The sequence below is a fragment of the Mytilus trossulus genome, chromosome 9 (genome assembly GCF_036588685.1).
Source record: "Mytilus trossulus isolate FHL-02 chromosome 9, PNRI_Mtr1.1.1.hap1, whole genome shotgun sequence".
NCBI classification, from domain to species: Eukaryota; Metazoa; Mollusca; class Bivalvia; order Mytilida; family Mytilidae; genus Mytilus; species Mytilus trossulus.
In genome coordinates, this window is record NC_086381.1 from 37,000,772 (window position 1) to 37,008,093 (window position 7,322).

Below are 7,322 nucleotides of genomic sequence, written 5' to 3' on the forward strand. Positions count from 1 at the left end.
GTACTGTTAGGCGTATTTGATTTCAGATTCAATTATGAATGAAATAATATGGTACAAAATGATTCTCAGTCTGAAATTTCAATTTTGGTCACCCAATTTACCAACTTCATGTATCAATGATTTTATTGTTGTGCACTATTTAAATACCATTGTATGATTGTACTCAAAATAGCAACTTGTGTATGTATCTTATAAGCTGTAATGCTTTTTGAACTACAGCCTATTCCATTGAGTGTGTAGGCAAAGGTAATATCTTTAGTTAGTTTGTTTGCTAGCTGAACCGTGAAGTCATTATTAGGTGAGGTAAACTACTCTCCTTTAAGAGTAGACTAGTCTGACAGATAACTAATCTATATGTCTGTCGGACTAGGCTACTTAAAAAAAGGGTAGTATACCTTATCTAATAATGACTTCAGGGTTCAGCTAGGACTCAAGCTAACCAAAGATATTACCTTAGCCTACACACTCAATGGAATCGGCTGTAATTAGTATTAGTGTTACAGCAGATTCCATTGAGTGTGTAGCCAAACATCATTATTTTTGGTTAGCTTGCTTGATAGCTGAACCGTTAAGTCATTGTTAGGTTAGGTAAACTACCCTACTTTAAGAATAAACTAGTCCAACAGAAACCCATTCGATCTGTCTGTTGAAAATAGGGTAGTATACCTGACCTAATAATGACCTCGCGGTTCAGCTTACAAGCAAGCTAACCAAAGATATTATCTTTCCCTACACACTCAATGGAATCCGCTGTAACATTTCTCTGTTAAAGATATAAGTTCACTGTAAATTTAGAAATTATAACATGCATATATTATTGCAATTTTTGAAGAATGAATAGAAATGAGAGTTAATGCATTGCAATTTAAAAAAAAAAAAAAAAGATGTGTATTAGATATCAGAATGTGATTTCTTATTATTGCAAAACTTGAGGAGTAGCATTATTTGTATTAATAAAAATCCTGCTATAATTTTTGAATTTACCGTAATTTCAAATTACTTATTGTTGACATAGAAATACATGATCATGTATGAAACATATTGTTGGTTGTCAAAGTATTATGTGAAAAAAGAATGAATTCATATTCAAATGTTGTGCACGATTTGCTTGCTATACATAAACATGTATGTATTTTCTCTCCTGTTACTGCGGCCAAGCTGTAATTTTAAAATAACAATCTAAACATCATCACTGTTCAATAGCTAGTTCATTCATTTTTGTCTTTTGTAATTCAGATTTATGAATACACGTCTAAAGATACAGTTCAGTGTTTTTATTTCTAACAAGTACATCTCAAGTCAAAAGTTAAATGAGAAACCATTTTTTCCTGTATTATTTGGATGATAATGAATGTTATTGATAATCAACAGGATTGTTTTTATTGTTAAGTTTTGTTGTCTCGGCACTATATTAGCCAGTTATATTTTGTTAAAGATTTGCATCCAAGAAAATGCATTTGTTATTGAGTTATATTTGAAATAAACATTGTTATGATTTAGACAGTATTTGTTTGTTGTATTTTGAAGTTGGTGCATGGTTGGTTACTGAGTTTCTTATTCTTGCCACTGTCCAATTATCAAGTCATGTCATCTTGTGCATTCTCAGTGGAAGTCTTTTTATGCCCCACCTACGATAGTAGAGGGGCATTATGTTTTCTGGTCTTTCCGTCTGTCTGTTTGTCCCGCTTCAGGTTAAAGTTTTTGGTCAATGTAGTTTTTGATGAATTTGAAGTCCAATCAACTTGAAACTTAGTACACATGTTCCTTATGATATGATCTTTCTAATGATAATGCCAAATTAGAGTTTTTACCCCAATCCAATTGTCTACTGAACATAAAATGATAGTGCAAGATTCAGGTTAAAGATTTTAGTCAAGGTAGTTTTGGATGGAGTTGAAGTCCAATTAACTTGAAACTTAGTAAACATGTTCCCTATGATATGATCTTCCTGATTTTAATGCCAAATTAGAATTTTCACCACAATTTCATGGTCCACTAAACATGGAAAATGATAGTGAGAGTGGGGCATCCTGGTACTATGGACACATTCTTGTTTTTGTCGAGCCTGCAACTTTTGTTGCAGAAAGCTCGACATAGGGATAGTGATCAGGCTGCGGCTACTGCAGCGGCGGTGTTAGCTAACTTCTTAATAGGTTAATATTTTAGATTGTGAAAGACCTGGATGCTTCATACTTTTGTATATTTTTTGTAATTATTTTATTTTTGATGATGAAACATGTGAAATTACATACTACAGTATTCGATACACATTTTTAAAAATAAAGTAATACTTGATAAATCAATTAAGTCATATGGATATAATAAGATATAGATATAAATATTACAAAAAGATTTTGTTAATTAATCAAATAAATTAAATAAAAGCTGCTTCTAACAAATGCCACTTCTGATCCATTTTTACTTTTTGTACAGGGGTTAAGAAACATACAGAGTATTTTTCTATATTAATCCAATATTTTAAATATTCTACCCCACCACATTTTGTGGGGAATATGTTCTTACATCTACATTTGTATATATAATATTTGAAATACAACAAAATATTGTTAACTATTTTACTGTTGACAAAATCCTCAGACACACCTAAAATGACTTCTTTTGCACTGAAAGGCAGGAGAATGCCATAATTTTTAATCCAATCTATAACGGATAGCCAGAAGTTTTGTGATACATTACATTCCCAAAAAATGTGAAAAATATTTTCTTTAATTTCTGAACAAAAAGTACAAAGTTCAGTTTCTTTTAATTTACATTTCAATAAAAATGAATTACATGGTAGAATCCTATGAACAATCTTAAATTGGAAGTTTTGCAGAAAAGAGTTTCTGGTTATGATGAAGGGCATGGAATAAATAGCATTCCAATCCTCAATCTGCATATCTAAATCTCTATCCCATTTTTCACGGGAAGATAAAGATAACACTTTATTATCCTCCAAAAATAATGTATAGAAAAATTTACAACATTTTGGTTCCTTTTTAACTTTATCTATTAATTTATTTTCAATAATTTCCAGTTTTGAACTACCTTCTATCATACTTTTCCATCTCTTTGGAATCGCACTTAAAATACTATAAAATTCTACAAAGTTAGTATTGATATCATACTTTTTTTAAAATTCATCATATGAGAATAATGTATTTTTATCTGACATAAGATCATTAATGAAGAATATACTATTTTCAACATATTTGAACCTCAAAATCATCTTGCCATCTATTTTGATGTTTGGATTCAGCCATATGGACTGGGTCAAAATTTCAGTATTGTTTTCAACTTTAAGCTTATTTTTTAACTTGGAAAAATTTACCAGGATATCATGCCAAAATGGATTAACTTTTTCTGCTAAATAAAGTAAACCTTCCTGACTTAAGTGTAAAATCTTGTCCCCCCCAAATTTTTGTATATAACTAAGTAGCAAGACTTTCCAAGGAGAGTAGTTTTGGGGATCTAATAATTTATACAGCCAAGACATTTTTACACTATAGCAAAAATAATAAATATTGGGCATCTTAAGACCACCATCACAGTGTTCGGACATTATCACTGCCCTTTTCACTTTATCAGGTTTTCCTTTCCATAGAAAGTTAAAAAATATATTCTGAATCTCCCTCAAAACCCCTTCTGGGGGGTTAGGAAGGACAGTCAGAACTTGGACCAAAATGGGAAGTGCTAAAGTCTTAATAACTACAACCCTCCCAATATATGTCAGTTCTCTATAAGCCCAAGTATTGAGTAATGACTTGATACTGTTTATCTTGGCTGTAAAATTACATAGAGTTTTATCCATTTTAGCAAGTTCAAACCATATACCTAGTAGTTTAAACCTCCCAGAATGGTTCCAAACAAGATTTTTTTCTGGCAAAAGTTTTTCCATACTACCCTTTTTTGACCCAATCCATACAGCTTCGGTTTTGTCAACATTACACCTAAGTCCAGCACATTCTGAAAATTTATCAAACAAGTATAAACACTGATTTAGGGATTTTTGGTTACCATCCAGGACTACGGAAGAATCATCTGCGTATTGACTCAACAGAAATTCAGAGTCATTAATTGTTACACCTGCAACCTCAGGGTCATTTTTAATAGCTGCACTTAGTAATTCTAGCACTAAAATAAAAAGGTAAGGAGACAGAGGATCCCCTTGACGGACCCCCCTTTTTAATGAAAAAAAGAAATATAACCATTATTCAACACAGCACTAGAAGCATCACAGTAGCAAGCCTTAATCCAATTTATAAATGTATGGTCAAATCCATAAAACTGCAAAGCCTCATATATGAAAGACCATTCGACTGTGTCGAAAGCTTTTTCAAAATCGACTAAAAGTAAAAGTCCAGGAATGTCGTCTTCTTCCATCTTTTCCATTAAATCATAAATAAATCTAGTTCATTCACCAATATACCTACCTTTAAGAAAACCTTTTTGTGTTTGACTAATTATATTTACCAAGACCTTTTTAAATCTATTTGCTAGACTGGCTGTAGCTATCTTATAGTCTACACACAGCAGTGTGATAGGTCGCCAGTTCTTAAGATAAAACTTTGACTTACCCTCCTTTGGTATACAGGTAATGAGTCCCTGTCTTTGAGTGATAGAGAACTTTCCATACTCTAAAGCCTCATTTAAACATCTTACTAGTGGAAATTTAATATCATTCCAGAAAAATTTATAAAACTCAACAGTGAATCCATCTATACCAGGTGATTTAGAGTTCTTCATATGTTTAAGAGAAGACAGACATTCCTGTACTGATAAAGGTCCTTCACATGATTTCACCTCTTCCTCAATAGGTTTTGTAATAAAAGGATTGTCATGCTGAAGAAATGTGCTCCTGTGAGTCTCAAGTAACAATGGGTTAGAACTAGTATACAATTTTTTATAAAATTGTTTTTGTTCATTTCTAATAATACATGGATCCGTTATCTCAGATTCGTCCTCCAGAATAAGTTTGGGAATAATTTTTTCTGTATAATGTTTTTTTTCCAAATTACAAAAATAGTTACTTCCCTTTTCCCCCTCTACATGCCATCTTGCCTTTGCTCTTGTAATTATCCCTTTAACATTTTTTTCTCTTATTAATTTTAATTCTAGTTCCAACCCTTCCCTTTCTTGTTGTACTGATGGCAAGTTATTCTCTATGAGTTTTTTTATCTAATAATGATATCTTGTATAATAATTCTTTTTCTTTATTATTTTGTTCCTTCTTCCGGAAAGACGAAAATGAGATTGCAGATCCACGAACTTTCAATTTAATCATATCCCATAAAAGCTGATAGCTTATATTAAACTGTTTGTCCTCTGTCTCAATATCAATAGATGGATCAAACTCATATTCTTCAATGACAGTTTTGATATCCCCTTTAACTTTTTCAATAAACTCAGTTTCCTTCAAAAGACTGTTATTAAATTTCCATGTACCCTTCCCTCTAATCTGGCTAGAGAATTTTAAATCAATAAGTACTGGAGAATGATCCGATCTATAACTAATTCCTATATCTGATGAAATTACAAATGCTTCTATATCAGAGGTAATCATGAAGTAGTCCAAACGACTTTGTTTGCGATTTGGACCCCTCCATGAGTACCTCTTTTCAAAAGGGTGTTGCAGGCGCCATATATCTAATAAATCAAGGTCATGCATAACCTCATGTAACTTAGCTTTTGACTGGGGGTTATTTTCATTTCTATAATATAATGTGTCCATCTCATAATCTTGAACAACATTCCAATCACCCACGACTACAATTGACGAGTTGCCAAAGTGGGATATTTTGTTTTTTATGTTGTCAAAAAAGGCTGGTTCATCATTATTCGGTCCATATATTGCTGCCAAAGTTATACGATAGTCCTGAATGGTGATATCTAATATAACAAAATTACCAGACAAGTCTATGTTTTCTCCATGGATTTTAAATTCAAAAGTATTTCTGAAAAGAACAGCTACCCCTCTACTTTTACTAGAAAAAGAACTAAATTTCCCCACATATCCCCATTCATGCAGCCATTGTTTTTCTTTTTCAGATGTGCTATGGGTGTCTACTAATATAATTATATCATATAAGTCCTTATATTTTGTAAATATATCAATTCTTTTAACTGTTTCTGATAAACCCCTGCAGTTTACACTACCAATAGTTATAGTCGACATAATATTATCAAGTGGTTAAACAAGAATAGCTTAAATAATAATAAATATAAATATCTATAACCCCAATATATCCAAACAGTATCCACAAACCATACACATGTGCATCTATACGTAAAAGTGTTTTCCCAATGTTTCAATTTTTTACTTAGAGTTACCCCCAACCCCCCCAAAAAAAGTGTCGAGAGCATCATAGTATAAATAAAATGAGCAAATATTTTTGTGCTAAAGTAAAACTGAAAGATATATCAAAAAGTTCTGTGAAACTTCATTTGTACCTCAATTTGCACGTTTTAATTTTTAATTTGTGTATTGTTAGTTTTTAAGAGAGACAAATTCTCAGACAATGTATACCAAAGAATAGCATATATATTAATAAAAGTCAACATGCTAATTTATAATCCCCATGCTAAATAAAAGAAAGTAAAGTAACGAAAAAAAGAAACAAAAAAAAAAACCAACATAATAACAACAAAGCATTTTTATCAACACAGGTACATGCAATAATACAATTGAAGAAAAAAAATTTAAAAAACACATACAAATATACACATACACCTTTAAATCCTGATACACGAAACAACCATCTTTATATACAATTGAATTAAAATTGCTGACCCCATCTTAACTGTACATGTACATGCATCTCTCATCAGCTCATTTCAGTGTTACATGTATATTGTATTTATCCAGAGTGAAACTAACACTTAAACATTTATTGTATGATAAAATGTATTGACAAGAGTTTCATTTAATAAGTGTTTGTTTATCAATCTCACGATTATGTGCAGAGATTCCTCTGAAGTAGTACTAGGACAAATTCACAGTTATAATTTATAGGTCTACGAGTCATTTTTTAACGGTTCATTATTTTCGCAGAGAACAGATAAGATTTTACTTCTATTTCCAAGAGGAGATGGTGTTCGGTGTATTTTTTCATATCAGTGAAGTGGCCCAGAAGTTTTTAAATCGAAGACTAGCTTGAAAACCGATTACTTCTTACCAAAAATATTAAAAAATGTGTATTTCAAATATGCAGTTTTTGTTAAATTCTCTACCGGAAGTTTTGAAACGGATAGTAAAATTAAAGACTAGTACGGAAATAGACCCTAAATTCCGTAAAAATAAATAAAATAGGTATGCCACTCCC